Source organism: Nematostella vectensis, chromosome 11 (assembly GCF_932526225.1).
Source record: "Nematostella vectensis chromosome 11, jaNemVect1.1, whole genome shotgun sequence".
Taxonomy (NCBI): Eukaryota; Metazoa; Cnidaria; class Anthozoa; order Actiniaria; family Edwardsiidae; genus Nematostella; species Nematostella vectensis.
The window spans coordinates 16,104,783-16,123,019 of record NC_064044.1 but is presented as its reverse complement, the minus strand read 5'-3'; the positions used below and the strand labels follow the sequence as shown (position 1 = coordinate 16,123,019).

Genomic DNA, 18,237 nt, shown 5'->3' with positions numbered 1-18,237 from the left:
TGTTATATTTTTTTCACCAAACCTTTCAAGTTGAGACAGTTTACTTTATATCTCCTCTCCCGTCGACTATTTTTTAGTCAATTGATATTCTTTGCTTCCTCTCTACCCCAAACATAGATCAATGAAAGGGTTTGGTTTGAAATTAGAAGTTAGCATTTTAGCACTGGCAGTGATGCCTTGGATGTTTTTTTTTAGGATTTGCTTCCAAAATCAATTTGTTTTTTCTTCACTGCATTCATTTGGGAGTAGGCCACCAACAACAAGGCCACTATACGGTAAAGGGGGGTGCACCAATATGTAATGCATGAAAGGAGATATACTTTTGGACACGGGGCATTTTTCTGAATATTCGGTCCAATGAAGGAGAGAATCGTTTCTAAATCGATACATAAAAATTACAGTATGGCATCTAAACAGTCTAAATATATTTTTTTGAATCTTTGGAATGCTGTTACATCCATGACATTTTCTGCACAAGGGCAAAGCTTGTCAGAGTATTGTTTTGATTAAAAAAATATTCATAATGGAACTTCTATGATGGGACATAAGAATTTACCATTAGACTCTTGACAACTTTGACAACCATATTCACACCAGGAATTGTGATTGTTAACTTTGATGTACTGCATAATTTAAATTATTGAATAAGGCCTTGATCCATTTGGTTGGTACAATAAATAAATCTCAGTAAAGAGCAGGATCCTAGATCCCCCAAAAATACCTCGATCAGTCAACACAAAAGGTGTTCAATGCTGGCTCCGCTTTTAGGCAGTGCCTAAATCTATACATTAAAAAGGTTCTTATAAAAAAAAGAGTGTATTGAATTCCTTGGGTAATGGAACTTTTACCTGCTAACATCTAAATTATGCTTAGCTTACTTGCAGCCTCCAAGCTTGATGGTTTTGATGATAGATAATCGTGTCAATTTCTTTCAGCTCTTCGATATTTTTTCGAAATATTCCTACTCGGTCTTCAGGTAGGTAGAGGGGTGTTTACAAAATGTTTCTTACGCACGGTGATTCGCAGAAGTAACAAAATATAAACTGCTTCTTGAGCACTTATCTCTAAATTGTTTACAAATTTGCTGCCAATGTCTTGCACTTGCTGAAAAATTAACAGCTTTGTGCCACCAAAATCTTCTGGAGGAGACAAGATAATTGAAACTTTTCGTCCGCCATTTTGTTTAGAAATCAAACTTGTGATTACCTGGACAGCGGTGACCACATAGCTGGGTACCCATATCTGGCTGGCATCCTGTGCCCGCGGGGGTCTCGGTCTACCCATAAGTCAGCAGCGTTTGGAGTACAGTTTTTGGCGCGTTTTTTCTTGGGGGATTTCGTCTCTAGTCGCAACGATTGAAGGTAAGATTTGTCCCTTTTGTATCTTTAATTACTCAACTCTACAAGCATCATTTACGATACACTCTTTTTTTTTGTAAAAATCTTTTAATAAGGACGTTCAGTCTAAGATTTCGCCCAATTTTAAGAACATTCCGAAGCCCTCTGATAGTAGGCCGTAAAATGATGAATCCAGTTCATTAGCGACTTAAAATAGAATTGTTATATTTATCATCTGTGTAATTCTGTATTTTATCGTTACTGGTATCCTATATTCAATAGCTGGTGCAATGTCACAGAAATTTAATAACATCCATAAGAACTTTTCCTACGGCAGCCCAAAACATAGCTGTCAACCCAACTTGGACAGAAATATTGCAAAATCGGGTGAAATACAGTATTCTGGTCCGGGACCTATTCTCGTCCACATGAAAATAATGTCAAATATTTTGTAAACTACGAAGAACAAGTGACACATCGAGTCGAAAAAACATGTTTTCTAAAGCTTTTTTATACGAATGTTTATTATTTCGCTTAGCTTAGGAATTTTTATCTTACACACCGTAAAATAACGTACAAGAAATAATGTTAGTTTGCACTACGTGAGGAAAATCGATCTTGATGAAAATCGCTCAGCAAATCTGCCATTCTGTTGTTGGTGTCCCAGGGTGCTGTCTGGCCTTTGTTCCAGCCTCGGTTTCATACTAGCTTTCATTGTTTGAGCCTCGGTCATGGCACCTTTTCTAGGCCACTCGAACGATTAGAGCAATTGCAGGTTTTCCTGTGCAGATAACATGTGCACGTAATGTCAGTTTTGAATCGCTTGGTGCGAAGCCAAATGAAGCTTTAATTAGAATTAAATGGAACTTTTGCAAACTACATTTATCAGAGATTATTGTCTGTGGTATTTTAGCTAAAATGAAACAAGTTTTCTTTTCTATTTTTCCAAATGGACGAGAATGGGTTCTGAGCAGAGGAGAATAGGTTCGACTGGACAAGAATACGTTTAGCGTAGGGTTTGTATTTACTTTGATTTTTCTCAGTAAAAGAACAATCTTGTGAGAATAGTTGTAGTCTACACAATTTATATAATGTGGAACAAGATCAACAATGTAAATATTCCTCTTTGACTTGAAATTTTTGCTGGAAATATATTTCATAATTAAAAACGAAACACGTGACAATCCACACTGGCACTTTTAATGAGGCATGAAGCCATTGGCACTCACAGAATTTGTGACGCTCACCAATTTAGCAAGCACCTATGTTTTAGGATGATGACTCAAATATGAGAAATCTAAAAAAAGCAATTAATCTTCTTAGTAGACACATCAACTCTTATTGGAAATATAATTGAACTCACTTCTGAAAAGGAACAGAATATAACTTGAAATATCTTGAGCTGTTAATAGCCTAACAGCATAAAACACTTCTCGTTGTAAAGCACTCATGCACTCTCCCTTCTATATTTATTTTTGTGTCTTTTATGTGTAAAAAGGATACTGCATTTTGTTGAAACAGAGAAGTGAAAAATGATGTGTCACTGCGACAGGACATGACATGACAATGTACGAATCTATCAAAACACATTCCAGGCCCGGGGTTTTCCCCCGTGAGTTTCACAATACACACGTAGAAAGTTTAGTCTTTATTATTGTATCAGCTGGCAAGTTTTATATTTAGTGGAACTTTTTGTTGTCTATTTTTATGTTGCATTTCGCTTTATATACAGTTTGTAAACAAACAAATCTTCGCTCAGAACACTCCTTGGAAAAGTTTCGATTCTATAAAAGTAGCCTCTTGTGATTAAATCATAGATCTCTACTGGATTCTGTATTATCATATTTAGTTATTCCTTCGTATAATCGTATTTTATGTTCACCGAAAACCATTGTGGCGACATTTTTATTGTCTTGCTGGCTAGTCGCGCACTACATGTAGTTGTCTATCAGCTGCTCCAAAGTCTGTCGCTTCTATTCTTAACTCTGTCGCTTTGTTTCTTCAGAGTCATTTGCTTCACTTCTTCAACACTATTCTATCCTTCGCAATGTTTCTTGTGTTGCCTCTAATGTCAGCATGGATGTAAAGCCAAAAGGTAGAACTTTTTTCCCTTTTTCTATGGTGAAAATATTTTTACTAAATAACCTCACAGTCCGAATCAGCCCAAGCACAGACTATAGACAATGGCTCACACATTAAGTCTATGAATATTCTGTGAGTCGATACTCTAACTCGATACTCGTAATACTCTAGAGTAGAATTTCCATCGCAACTTGACACTTGCGATTGGAGGTTATGATACTCGATACAGGTATTATACAACAGCTACAGTAAATAATGCAATCTCTGTCTAAAAGAAAAACTCATAATCATTTGCCAACCCAAGCTGTCAACATTCAACAAGCGCAACGAGCTAGTGTTTCATGCTGCCTCAGAAACAAAGCCCTGTTACCCAACAATTAAGCCATTCAAATTTTGTGACTTTATTTTTGTAAATTAGGTAAGCGATGGTAATGATTATTCTTAATAAACCCCTTGATGAGTGGGCAACCACAAAACAGACTTGTAGGAATAAAAAGGTAGTTTCCGTTTTTTTCCAAACACCAAGATATATGTATTATACAGCCTATTGAAGTATTTCTTTCCTAACTAAATAAGTATATCGAGGGTGCACTTCTCCCTACAGATATATTATTTCTATCTTTGTCAACTCGCATTTACCATTTCTAGCCATCTTGACTTAGCAAAAGTCGGTACTTTGCATAGATAAATAAATTCTAAGTTGGCCAGGAAACACAGTCAGCCATGCTTATTTTCAGAATTCGCTCCCAACAATGAAGAATATAAAATCTTGCCTTTAACAAAAGCTTTCAACCGCACTTGTTTGAGTATAACTGTAAGAGATTATCATTGACTATTTTTTTACAACCTAAAACACATTAACAATTTCACATTTTGCACATTTTGTAAATGTCTTTTCAATTTGTAAATGTGTTTTTAACTTTTGCAAATGTGTTTTTCAATTTTTAATTGTGTTTTGCTATTTGATTTGGTGATATTTGACACCTGTGGACCACCATAGTTTTCAGCCTTGAAATACTCAAAAAATGAGAACGGCTCAGCCTTAACTAAAAAAAAATAGGCATTCTTATAAAAGAGTGTATACACATGAATTTCTGTGTGTGTGAGTTTTTTTCGAGGGGCAGACCTCCAGTTGACCTCCAATATCTTTTTCAGGAAGTGACTGTGGCTCGTTACATCTCACATGGAATTCTCTTAACAAGTGCTGTAGAACGTGAAATACATAGCTTGTTACCCAGCTCAGAGGTGGTGACTCCCTTGCAAAGCTTGTACTCCTCCAGGGCAGGTAAAGTTTATACTAAGGTTATTGTATAGAGTTGTAATTGATTTGAGGGAATGGCTATAATAAATTAAATTTTTTTTATCATCTTGGTTGAATTATGATCCCAACAAAGTTGACATAATTTCTGTTAGTTATTGCTGTAAAACCCCAGACTCAATATGTTTTGACCCCAGAAAGAAACTATATTGCAAACCTTTCGATAATAGGTAAATAGCACCTTACTTCTAATAATCGACTTCTTACTGACTCTATGAATTAAAAAAGTAGTCCGCGGGCCAGAAAGTGAAAGCCCTTTCCATAGTCGCTCTAAAAATATAAGTTTGCACTTTAAAAAGTTAAACATTACATTCTTGCATCCGAAGGCCTATTTGTTTGTCAGCAAATTGCCTGGGACAATACATTGACCACACATCAATTCAAAAGAATGTCAATTTGGTGACTTTTGGTGATCAAGAGGATCAGTCAGTATTAAAAGGCAAAAAAACAGCACCATGTTTTGGTTCCATAAAAGACAGGTCTAGCAGCCTTTAACATAGAAGAAAGGAAGAGACTAAAAAAGTCACAATATTGGCTTTACCAGACTTATTGATCATGGAACAAAACCTGTTGACAGCATGTAAATGCAAAGGGATAAGAACTTGTCATCAAAAAAGTTTGCAGACTACTTTGAGCTACAAAAAATGTGTCTTTTGATTGCTACGTCTTTAAATCAGCAGGGTGCCCCCTTGACCACCAAAAAGTGAGTCAATTTCTATTGATGCTATAAATGCTAATTGGAGAGTGGGTGTTTAAGGTATATATATATATATATATATATATATATATATATATATATATATATATATATAACCACACGGGCAGATTGGAGTTTAGAGCAAGCCAAGCATTCAATGATGGACTCTTGTAAAGTATCTTGAATAAGATTAAACTTCAAAGATAACTACTGACCTTTACCAGATGTGCCTCCTCAAATATCTAGAAGGTTTCACTAGAGCAAAGGCGAAAGGAAAAACAAAAACAAATCAACAATTTATTTATTCATTTATTTAAATAAATAAAATGGATAAATAAAATGAGTCAAAAATGAATAAAAAATAAAAATAAAATAAAACAAAATAAAGAAACAAACAACAAGAAATAAATTGGATGAATTAATCAAATCAAATAAATAAATGGATAAATAAATTTAATAGCTTTAAATAAATTAATAAAATTTGATATTAATCAATTAATTAATCAATAGATCAATAAATAATAAATATATTATTTAATTTTCACTTATTTATTTATTAATAAACGTAAATATTTAAATAAAAGAAATGAATTAGTAAATAAATATATGAATAATTGAATATATTCATGAATAACTGCATAAATTAATAAATAAGAATAAATAAGTAAATAGATCAATAGATAAATATAAAAATAACTAGATAATTAATAGTAAATTAATAATTGAATAAACAAAGGAATAAATAGTGAAAAGAAATTGAATAAATGAATAAGTAACTAAGAAACTAAGTAACTAACTAAATGAGTAACTAAATAAGTAACTAAGTAAATTAGTAACTAACTAAATAAGTAACTAGGTGACTAAATAAGTAACTAACGAACTAAATAAGTAACTAAGTAGCTAAATAAGTAACTAAGTAAATAAGTAACTAAAAAATAAGTAACTAAGTAAATTAGTAACTAACTAAATAAGTAACTAAGTAACTAAATAAGTAACTAATTAACTAAATAAGTAACTAAGTGACTAAATAAGTAACTAAGTGACTAAATAAGTAACTAAGTAACAAAATAAGTAACTAAGTAAATTAGTAACCAACTAAATAAGTAACTAAGTAACTAAATAAGTAATTAAGTAACTAAATAAGTAACTAAGTAAATTAGTAACTAACTAAAAAAGTAAATAAGTAACTAAGTGACTAAGTAAGTAACTAAGTGACTAAATAAGTAACTAAGTGACTAAATAAGTAACTAAGTAACTAAATAAGTAGCTAAGTAAATTAGTAACTAACTAAATAAGTAACTAACTAAATAAGTAACTAAGTAACTAAATAAGTAACTAAGTAAATTAGTAACTAAATAACTAAGTAAATTAGTAACTAAGTAAATTAGTGACTAAGTAACTAAATAAGTAACTAAGTAACTAAATAAGTAGCTAAGTAAATTAGTAACAAAGTAAATTAGTAACTAAGTAAATTAGTAACTAAATAACTAAGTAAATTAGTAACTAAGTAAATTAGTGACTAAGTAACTAAGTAACTAAATAAGTAACTAAGTAACTATATACAAAAAGAAGTAACTAAATAAGTAACTAAGTAACTAAATAAGTAAATTAATAACTAAATAAGTAAATTAATAACTAAATAAGTAAATTAATAACTAAGTAAATTAGTAACTAACTAAATAAGTAACTAAGTAAATTAGTAACTAAGTAAATTAGTGACTAAGTAACTAAGTAACTAAATAAGTAACTAAGTAACTATATACGAAACGAAGTAACTAAATAAGTAATTAAGTAACTAAATAAGTAACTACGAAAATTAGTAACTAACTAAATAAGTAACTAAGTAACTAAATAGGTAACTAAGTGACTAAATAAGTAACTAAGTAACTAAATAAGTAACTGACTAAATAAGTAAGTAAGTAACTATACGTAACGAAGTAACTATATATGTAACGATGTAACTAAATAAGTAACTAAGTAACTAAATAAGTAACTAAGTAAATAAGTAACTAAGTAAATAAGTAACTAAGTAACTAAATAACTAAGTAACTAACTAAGTAACTAAATAAGTAACTAAGTAACTAAATAAGTAACTAAGTAAAGTAGTAACTAACTAAATAAGTAACTAAGTAAATTAGTAACTAAGTAAATTAGTGACTAAGTAACTAAGTAACTAAATAAGTAACTAATTAACTAACTTAGTAACTATATACGAAACGAAGTAACTAAATAAGTAATTAAGTAACTAAATAAGTAACTAAGTAAATTAGTAACTAACTAAATAAGTAACTAAGTGACTAAATAAGTAACTAAGTGACTAAATAAGTAACTAAGTGACTAAATAAGTAACTGACTAAATAAGTAACTATACGTAACGAAGTAACTATATACGTAACGATGTAACTAAATAAGTAACTAAGTAACTAAATAAGTAACTAAGTAAATTAGTAACTAAGTAAATAAGTAACTAAGTAACTAAATAAGTAACTAAGTAACTAATTAAGTAACTAAGTAACTAAATAAGTAACTAAGTAACTAAATAAGTAACTAAGTAACTAAATAAGTAACTAAGTAACTAAATAAGTAACTAAGTAACTAAATAAGTAACTAAGTAACTCAATAAGTAACTAAGTAACTGAATAAGGAACTAAGTAACTAAATAAGTAATTGAATAAGTAACTGAGTAAAGTAGTAACTAAATAAGTAACTAAGTAACTATATAATTAACTAAGTAAATTAATAACTAAGTAAATTAGTGACTAAGTAACTAAGTAACTAAATAAGTAACTAAGTAACTAAATAAGTAACTAAGTAAATTTATAACTAACTACATAAGTAACTAAGTAACTAAATAAGTAACTAAGTAAATTAATAACTAACTAGATAAGTAACTAACTAAATAAGTAACTATGTAAATGAGTAACTAAGTAACAAAATAAGTAACTAAGTAACTAAATAAGTAACTAAATAAGTAGCTAAATAAGTAACTAAGTAACTAAATAAGTAACTAAATAAATAACTAAATAAGTAACTATGTAACTAAATAAGTAACTAAGTAAATTATTAACTAACTAAATAAGTTACTAAGTAACTAAATATATTACTAAGTAACTAAATAAGTAACTAAGTAACTAAATAAGTAACTAAGTAACTAAATAAGTAACTAAGTAACTAAATGAGTAACTATGTAACTAAATAAGTAACTAAGTAAATTATTAACTAACTAAATAAGAAACTAACTAAATAAGTAACTCAGTAAATTAGTAACTAAGTAAATAAGTAACTAAGTAACTAAGTAACTAAATACCTAAGTAACTAAATAAGTAACTAAGTAAATTAGTAACTAAGTAAATAAGTAACTAAGTAACTAAATAACTAAATAAGTAACTAAGTAACTAAATAAGTAACTAAGTAACTAAATAAGTAACTAAGTAACTAAATAAGTAACTAAGTAAATTAATAACTAACTAGATAAGTAACTAAGTAACTAAATAAGTAACTAAGTAAATTAGTAACTAAATAAGTAACTAACTAACTAAATAAGTAACTAAGTAAATTAGTAACTAAGTAACTAAATAACTAACTAAGTAACTAAATAAGTAACTAAGTAACTATATACGAAACGAAGTAACTAAATAAGTAACTAAGTAACTAAATAAGTAAATTAATAACTAAGTAAATTAGTAACTAAGTAAATTAGTGACTAAGTAACTAAGTAACTAAATATGTAACTAAGTAACTAAATAAGTTACTAAGTAACTATATACGAAACGAAGTAACTAAATAAGTAATTAAGTAACTAAATAAGTAACTAAGTAAATTAGTAACTAACTAAATAAGTAACTAAGTAACTAAATAAGTAACTAAGTGACTAAATAAGTAACTAAGTGACTAAATAAGTAACTGACTAAATAAGTAAGTAAATATACGTAACGAAGTAACTATATACGTAACGATGTAACTAAATAAGAGTAACTAAGTAACTAAATAAGTAACTAAGTAAATTAGTAACTAAGTAAATAAGTAACTAAGTAACTAAATAACTAAGTAACTTAATAAGTAACTAAATAAGTAACTAAGTAACTAAATAAGTAACTAAGTAACTAAATAAGTAACTAAGTAAATTTATAACTAACTACATAAGTAACTAAGTAACTAAATAAGTAAGTAAGTAAATTAATAACTAACTAGATAAGTAACTAACTAAATAAGTAACTATGTAAATGAGTAACTAAGTAACAAAATAAGTAACTAAGTAACTAAATAAGTAACTAAATAAGTAGCTAAATAAGTAACTAAGTAACTAAATAAGTAACTAAATAAATAACTAAATAAGTAACTATGTAACTAAATAAGTAACTAAGTAAATTATTAACTAACTAAATAAGTAACTAAGTAACTAAATATATTACTAAGTAACTAAATAAGTAACTAAGTAACTAAATAAGTAACTAAGTAACTAAATAAGTAACTAAGTAACTAAATAAGTAACTAAGTAACTAAATAAGTAACTAAGTAACTAAATAAGTAACTATGTAACTAAATAAGTAACTAAGTAAATTATTAACTAACTAAATAAGAAACTAACTAAATAAGTAACTCAGTAAATTAGTAACTAAGTAAATAAGTAACTAAGTAACTAAGTAACTAAATACCTAAGTAACTAAATAAGTAACTAAGTAAATTAGTAACTAAGTAAATAAGTAACTAAGTAACTAAATAACTAAATAAGTAACTAAGTAACTAAATAAGTAACTATGTAACTAAATAAGTAACTAAGTAAATTATTAACTAACTAAATAAGAAACTAACTAAATAAGTAACTCAGTAAATTAGTAACTAAGTAAATAAGTAACTAAGTAACTAAATAAGTAACTAAGTGACTAAATAAGTAACTAAGTAAATTAGTAACTAAATAACTAAGTAAATTAGTGACTAACTAACTAAGTAACTAAATAAGTAACTAAATAAGTAACTAAGTAACTAAATAAGTAACTAAGTAACTAAATAAGTAACTAAGTAAATTAATAACTAACTAGATAAGTAACTAAGTAACTAAATAAGTAACTAAGTAAATTAGTAACTAAATAAGTAACTAACTAACTAAATAAGTAACTAAGTAAATTAGTAACTAAGTAACAAAATAAGTAACTAAGTAACTAAATAAGTAACTAAGTAACTAAATAAGTAGCTAAATAAGTAACTAAGTAACTAAATAAGTAACTATGTAACTAAATAAGTAACTATGTAACTAAATAAGTAACTACGTAAATTATTAACTAACTAAATAAGAAACTAACTAAATAAGTAACTAAGTAACTAAATAAGTAACTAACTAAATGGGTAACTAAATTAGTAACTAACTAAATAAGTAACTAAGTAAATTAGTAACTAAAGAAATAAGTAACTAAGTAAATAATTGAATAAGTCAATAATTGAATAAGTCAATAATTGAATAAGTCAATAATTGAATAAGTAGATAAATAAAATAATTGAATAAGTAGATAAATAAAATAATTGAATAAGCAAATAAGAAATAAATAACTAGATAAATAAGTAAAAAATAAATGTATAAGTAAATATACAAACAAAATAACTGGTTAAAAAATAATCTTAATAAATAAATGAATAAAAAAATAATGAATAGATAAATAGCGACAAAATAATTGAATAAATAATTAAATATTTATACAATAATTGAATAAATAAATAAAATTAATTAATTGATGAATAAGTGAATAATAAATATAAATCAATGAATAAAAAAATAAAATGAATACGTTAATATTATAAATGAGTACCTAAATAAATAAATTAAAAAATAACGAAATAAAAAAAATTTAAACAAATAAATAAATAATTAAATAGGTAAATAAGTAAATAAATAATAAATAAATAAATTAATAATCAATTAATAAATAATAAATAAATAATGAATAATAAAATACTAATCATAAAGTCAAACAAAGAAGATAAATAGATAATTAAACAAGTAAATAAATAAATGAATAAATAGATGATAAAGCAAATGAATAAGTAAATGAATAGATGGATAAATAAGGAATAAAATTGCGAGGGTAAATAAATGAATATATAAAAATATACAATAAACAGAATAAACGAATGGAAGCAAATTATTAATAAATACATAAATATAATAAATAAATAGAAAATAAATTACGAATTACTTAAAAAATTAAAATAAATGAATAAAATTGCTACAATAAATAACTGAAATAGATATGTTATTAAAATACTAAGATAAATAAATAGAAGTAAATAAATGAACATATAAATAAATATTGAATTTATTTGGAATATTAGAGTGGTTTTCAAACACCCATGAATTACTATTTATTTTATTTAGTACTAATACACTGTAATGTCATTGTTCTGTTTTGTTTTGGCTTGGCTTGGCTACTACACTTTAACAATTACATTTTGGTGCACGGGATTTTGAAAACCACTCTAATTAATATATTGAAATAAGATGATTTATTTATTTATCTATTTGTTTTATTTATTGGATTTATTGATTCATTGAATTTATTTATTGCACTTGTTTCTTTTATTTTGTTTTATTTTAATTTTTATTCTTTTATTCATTTTTTTATTTATTCTATTTCATTCATTTATTTATAAAATAAATGGATAAATAAAAAAATTGTTGATTTGTTTTTCTTTTCCTTTCGCCTTAGCTGCAGTGATACCTTCTGGATATTTTAGAAGGCATGTCATAGGCTTAGGCCAGTAGTGTATCTTTGATGTTTAGTCTCATCCAATGTACTCTGAGAGCCAATCATTGAATGGTATGGCTAGCTTTTAGCTCTCATCTGCCTGTGTCTATATATATATATATATATATATATATATATATATATATCTTATATAGATGCTGATTGGTGGGAGATTTTTAAGTGTATATATATATATTGTCTAATCAGTATCCCTTTTCTCCTACCACAAAATAGAGTAATCTTAGTGTAAGGCGAGAATACAAGTTCATTTTCATTTCAAGGCTGAAAAATTAGCAACCCAAAGAAGAAAGAAGACTTATTGGAGACTAGGACACTTTTCTTCAATAAATATAATCCATATACATCAGCAATTTTGATATTATATTTTTATCCTTTTCCCTCCTACGATACTAAAGGCAAGAGCTTTAGTCTTTTATGGTAGCAAAAGTGGTAATTATTATTATTTCGATCACTGTTTTGCTGAATCAATTTTTGCAACCTTGTTCATGTCTTGAACAAATGTTCAATAGCAAGGGCCAATCTTTCTCTTAATAAGGAAAGGGAGGATGCAATGAATTTTAAAGTATTTTGATTGAAGTTAATTTTTGAAGTATTATTCTGATTGAAGTTAATTAGCTTAGTAACTGGATAAAGTCTGCTGTTTCGCTGGTTACATCTTCATACCTTATACTGCTTTAATAATTACAACCAGATAACATTCTTCAAATGTTGTTGCGATAATACCGTACAGATAATACAATTTATGACAAATTGTTTTAGTTTTTTAAATCCTCGTCAACAAGGAAGCAAGGGAACACAATTTTGATTAATCAAGGTTGAGAATGGGGGGGGGGTGCACAAGGGTACCCAAGGTTAAAAAACTGGAAATGGGTGCGCAAGGGTAATGTTCCTAATTGTTTGAATGCTTGAGTGAGTGCTCGAGTTTTTGCTTGTGTTCTTGAGTTTTGCTTGAGTTCTTAGGTGCACAAGAGTAAACAAAGGAGCACAAGGGTGAACATGGGAGCACAAGGATAAACAAGTGAGCGCAAAGGTGAACAAGGGAGCACAAGGGTGAACATTGGAGCGCAAAGGTGAACAAGGAAGCACAAGGGTGAACAAGGAAGCACAAGGGTGAACATGGGTAGCGTAAGGGTAAACATGGTAGCACAAGGATGACATGGGAGCACAAGGGTGAGCAAGGGAGCGCAGAGGTGAGCAAGGGAGCGCAAGGGTAAACAAGGGTGAACAAGGAAGCTCATGGGTGAACATTGGAGCACAAGGGTGAACGAGGGAGCGCAAGGGTTAACAAGGGAGCACAAGGGTTAACAAGGGAGCACAAGGGTAAACAAGAGAGCACAAGGGTAAACAAGAGAGCACAAGGGTAAACAAGAGAGCACAAGGGTAAACAAGAGAGCACAAGGGTAAACAAGAGAGCACAAGGGTAAAAAAGAGAGCACAAGGGTAAAAAAGAGAGCACAAGGGTAAAAAAGAGAGCACAAGGGTAAAAAAGAGAGCACAAGGGTAAAAAAGAGAGCACAAGGGTAAAAAAGAGAGCACAAGGGTAAAAAGAGAGCACAAGAAATAAAAAAGAGAGCACAAGGGTAAAAAAGAGAGCACAAGGGTAAAAAAGAGAGCACAAGGGTAAAAAAGAGAGCACAAGGGTAAAAAAGAGAGCACAAGGGTAAAAAAGAGAGCACAAGGGTAAACAAAAGAGCACAAGGGTAAACAAGAGAGCACAAGGGTAAACAAGAGAGCACAAGGGTAAACAAGAGAGCACAAGGGTAAACAAGAGAGCACAAGAGTAAACAAGAGAGCACAAGGGTAAACAAGAGAGCACAAGGGTAAACAAGAGAGCACAAGGGTAAACAAGAGAGCACAAGGGTAAACAAGAGAGCACAAGGGTAAACAAGAGAGCACAAGGGTTAACAAGAGAGCACAAGGGTTAACAAGAGAGCACAAGGGTTAACAAGAGAGCACAAGGGTTAACAAGAGAGCACAAGGGTTAACAAGAGAGCACAAGGGTTAACAAGAGAGCACAAGGGTTAACAAGAGAGCACAAGGGTTAACAAGAGAGCACAAGGGTTAACAAGAGAGCACAAGGGTTAACAAGAGAGCACAAGAGTTAACAAGAGAGCACAAGAGTTAACAAGAGAGCACAAGAGTTAACAATAGTGAACAAGGGAGCTCATGGATGAACATGGGAGCACGAGGGTAAACAAGGGTGAACGAGGAAGCGCAAGGGTGAACGAGGGAGCACAAGGGAACTCAAGGGTAGCATAAGGGTCAACATGGGAGAACAAGGCCGCACTTGGGTGAACAAGGGAGCACATGGGTAAACATGGGAGCACAAGGGTGAACAAGGGAACACAAGGGTGCGCTCACAAAATTCAGCGCTTGAACATAAAACTGACGATTTGTTTAAAAGATTGTAAGGAGTTACTGGTGTAGATCCTTCCATCGCAGGGTGTGGTAGTGTGTGACAACACAGAAGGCCGTCAACTAATGCAAAATGTCACCTATTGGTTTTAAGGTCCTCGTTGACTGTGTATTGGTGAACATAAGCATCCAATCTACTATTACCTTATCTTCTGCCTGGAAGGCCAGTGACGAATTTCGAGACTGAAGGTCCCTCAGGTCCATTAATTTTCCTGTTACAATCTAGGGAGGGCTATCATTGGGGCCAGCACAAAGTTGGGCTAACAAACTGCTGTGAAAAGGTGGATGGGGCCCGGCACAGAAAAAGACAACAATAAGTTATCCGTTAAGACTTGATAGTCGTAAAAGTTGGGTAAAACTTGTAACTGCCTTCGACAAATTGCTGCATAGGCCACTGCTGTAGTAGGCTGGGCCGCAGGAATTGACCGGGGCTGGGGTAAAACCTGGCAGCCCCGGCTAGTGAACAGTGGCAGCTGCTCGCTAAGATACAACCACCTTTACTCTAATCACTAACACTAACACTAACCGTAATCCTAATCCTAATTCGGTTTCGGTGGTTGAAATTAGTATCGAGCATGATATCCATTTGCGTTCCAGTATTTTTTATCTCTCGAGCCAAGGAATGGAATTTCAAAAAAAGACCTTCTAAAAATACAGTACAGTACACCAGTACACCAGTACACAAGAAGTAGAGGCAGCTGTATGGAAATTGAGGAGCTGGGTTTCGAATAACGACTAGTCCTGAAGATGTAGTGCAATCAGAAAAGCAAAAGACATGAGAAGTGGGAGCGGCTGTTTGGAAAATGAAGAGCTGGGCTTCGACGACTAGTCCCCAAAGTTCAGTGCAACCACTTGTTCATGAAATACCATGCTCTCCCAGCAAACTGACGATAGGTGCAAAGAATCAAGGATATACTGGTGCAGATAATTCCATCTTTGGGGATAGTAGTGCATGACAACAGAAGCTACTCACTGGGTAAAAGTTTTCAAGCAGAACTAAAGCTCTATCGGCTAACCGACGCTTGGAGTAGTCAGGTGCCACCTATTCCCCCTTGTTCTACAAAATATAGTACACCACATATGGGGACCTCGCCTGCAGGGGAGGGACACAAGAAATGAAAAAGGCTGTATGGAAATTGAAGAGCTTGGCCTCGAATAGCGACTAGTCCTGGAGATGTAGTGCGATCACTTGTTCACGAAATGCTGAGCCAAACTGACTATTGGTGGAAAGAATCGTGAGGAGATACTGCTGTGGGCCATTCTATTGCTGGGGGTAGTAGTGCTGGACAATAGCCAGGTGAATTAAGAAGGCCTCCAGCCATCACTAAATGCCATCTTTTGTTTCTTGGACTTGTTTGACTAGGTATTGCTGAAGATAGGCTTACCATCTAGGGCCCCCTTTGGTTAATACATCTACGCGTTGCAGTCTGATTGACCAGCTTGGCCTCGACCAAGGTGAGAGTATCCTGTCCCGAACAGAAACGTCACCAAGCGGTGGAGTACTGTACTTTGGAAATCTCTGTTAGCTATAAAGCAGCACACACGACTGAAATGCAAGTGGGAGTTGAGAAATCAGTCTCATGGTTTGGGGCTCCACCCTATGCGCGCGCGGTTACACTCTACTTTAAATGTATCTAAATGAAATTCAAACAGAGTTTTTAATGTTTTGATATTTTATTGTTATTGTTTTGTGTTGTTTTCGTCCTTGTTCTTTGTCTTCTAGCATCGCCGATGGTTTCTTTGAATATTCCACAGTATTTCTTTTGTTTTGAGATCTGCCAGTTATTTATCTCATTATCTTGACAGAATTTCATTGTCAGGCGGCCCTGTGTTTTGCGTTGCGTCTTGCTAGAACCAATTGTCATCTCAAAATCGCTCATTACATAAGGTAAGCATTACTCCTGTATATCAGTGAACGCTATTATATTTCTCGCATCAAGATGCCAAGCCTGTACATTGGCCTTAAAAGGGTATCTTATTTGTACAAGGCTTGAAATTGCTTTTACTTCTTCTTATATCAATTCTCTAACGTCGCTTCAGCCGGATACTGCTCAGTCGACAGTGAAAATGACATTGTCAAACTTGTTACATATACCTATACCGTATATAAAAGAAAGAAAAAAATTATGATGATTATAATAGCGGAGCCAAGCGCGGCCGCAGGCCGCGCGCGTAGCCCCATAGGCATAGAAATATGGTATAGGTATGCGACTTGGTTTTTGTGGTCATCGCGCAGGTACCCTGTGGTGTCACTCGCCAGCCAGCCAGTCAGCCGCGCGACTCCCAGGCCCCACTCGGCCCCGAAATTGCGACTAAATACAAGCACGGAGCAAGGGAAAAAGTTCTTGTCGATTATGCGATGATTATTTATTTTGTCTCAAATTTTGTGACTTAAGGGTAAAGTCAACTAGAGGAGATCTACTAACATTCATTCACGCCAAGATTTATCTGGTTTTAGATAGTAAATTTAAGCAAGTAACAGTTCACATTAAAAAGCGAACAGAACCACAAGAAAGCGACCAAAAAACAAAAAAAAAAACAATGCAAGGTGAGTTTCGGACGACGATTTGTATTGTCTATTGAGGATATGACAGTTATTAGGCTTTTTGTTGTCCTTTTTGTATGCTTTGAGAATGCGAGTACTTAACTTAGTAATCAAATTATTTGAGCATAACAGGTTTTGTTTTGACATTCTTCGTTTTATCTATATTCTTGATTGTGTTGAATAAAATACAATACAACAAAAACTGGAATTGGTCTTTAATAAGACTTCTTCAGGGCAGATTGATTGTGTTGAGATATTTCATAAAGGCTAACCAATATCGTGTTGCATTTGTCAAATACTGCTAAAGAAGACCGTTCTTGTCTTTATATCCTGTGCTCTTAGTCCTAAGAAGATACATATCCTTAGAAGATACAGCAGCTTTTTCAACTTACAAGAGAAATTTTACTTACCGAGGATAAAAAAAAACTATTTTCAATATGTATTGTTGTTATTGTCTGCATCTTGCATCTCATGTGTTTATTTTTTTTTTCAAATAGTTGTGGAAAATTAGTTTAGATTATAAATGGCTTGATAAAAAGATTGTTTTGAAAGAAATAGTAAATAATTGTTTTCACTCTTTTATGAACCAGGAACTACCTGAGGGCCAAGATGAATGCTAAAGACTGGAAGACATGAGAATTAAAAATCATGTCTTGAAGAGAACAGTAGGATGTTCTTATTCACTAGTCATTTGATACCCCCACACCCATGATCCCAGGGAAGGGTGGGGGATTAAACTTTAATAAAAGCCTGTTTCCAAGTTAAAAGTAAAAAACAGTCAATACCACCACCCCTCTTGACATATTTTGGTTAAAAAGTGGTCTAAAACCCCACATTAACCCCTGACTTCTGCGGGACCATAAGGGAGGGGGCGCAAATGACTAGTTCATTACTATGTGATTCAGCAGTACACACTCATAGGTTTTTTTAGAACAAGATACTTATATAATATAAAACTAAAAACACACTTTTGCTTTTTAAATAATAAATCTGTAAAGAAAACAGTTTTCTATCAACCTAAAGATAATGGGAAAGGGGATATTTTAGAAAAGTACTGAATATAATTATCACATTATTGTTATTAT

At 31.4% G+C, this 18,237-nt stretch overlaps 1 long non-coding RNA gene across 2 annotated transcripts; it reads left to right on the top strand.

Annotated features, from left to right (window-relative positions):
- Positions 1 to 1,201: 1,201 nt before the first annotated feature.
- Positions 1,202 to 17,116, top strand: LOC116611779. Of its 2 annotated transcripts, none has more exons than XR_007314214.1 (4): positions 1,202 to 1,361; positions 4,575 to 4,704; positions 13,153 to 16,495; positions 17,066 to 17,116. It is a non-coding gene; the product is annotated as an uncharacterized LOC116611779 (long non-coding RNA). The 2 variants fall into 2 exon arrangements; XR_007314215.1 differs by lacking the exon at positions 17,066 to 17,116 and adding an exon at positions 16,844 to 16,877.
- The last annotated feature ends 1,121 nt before the right edge of the window (positions 17,117 to 18,237 follow it).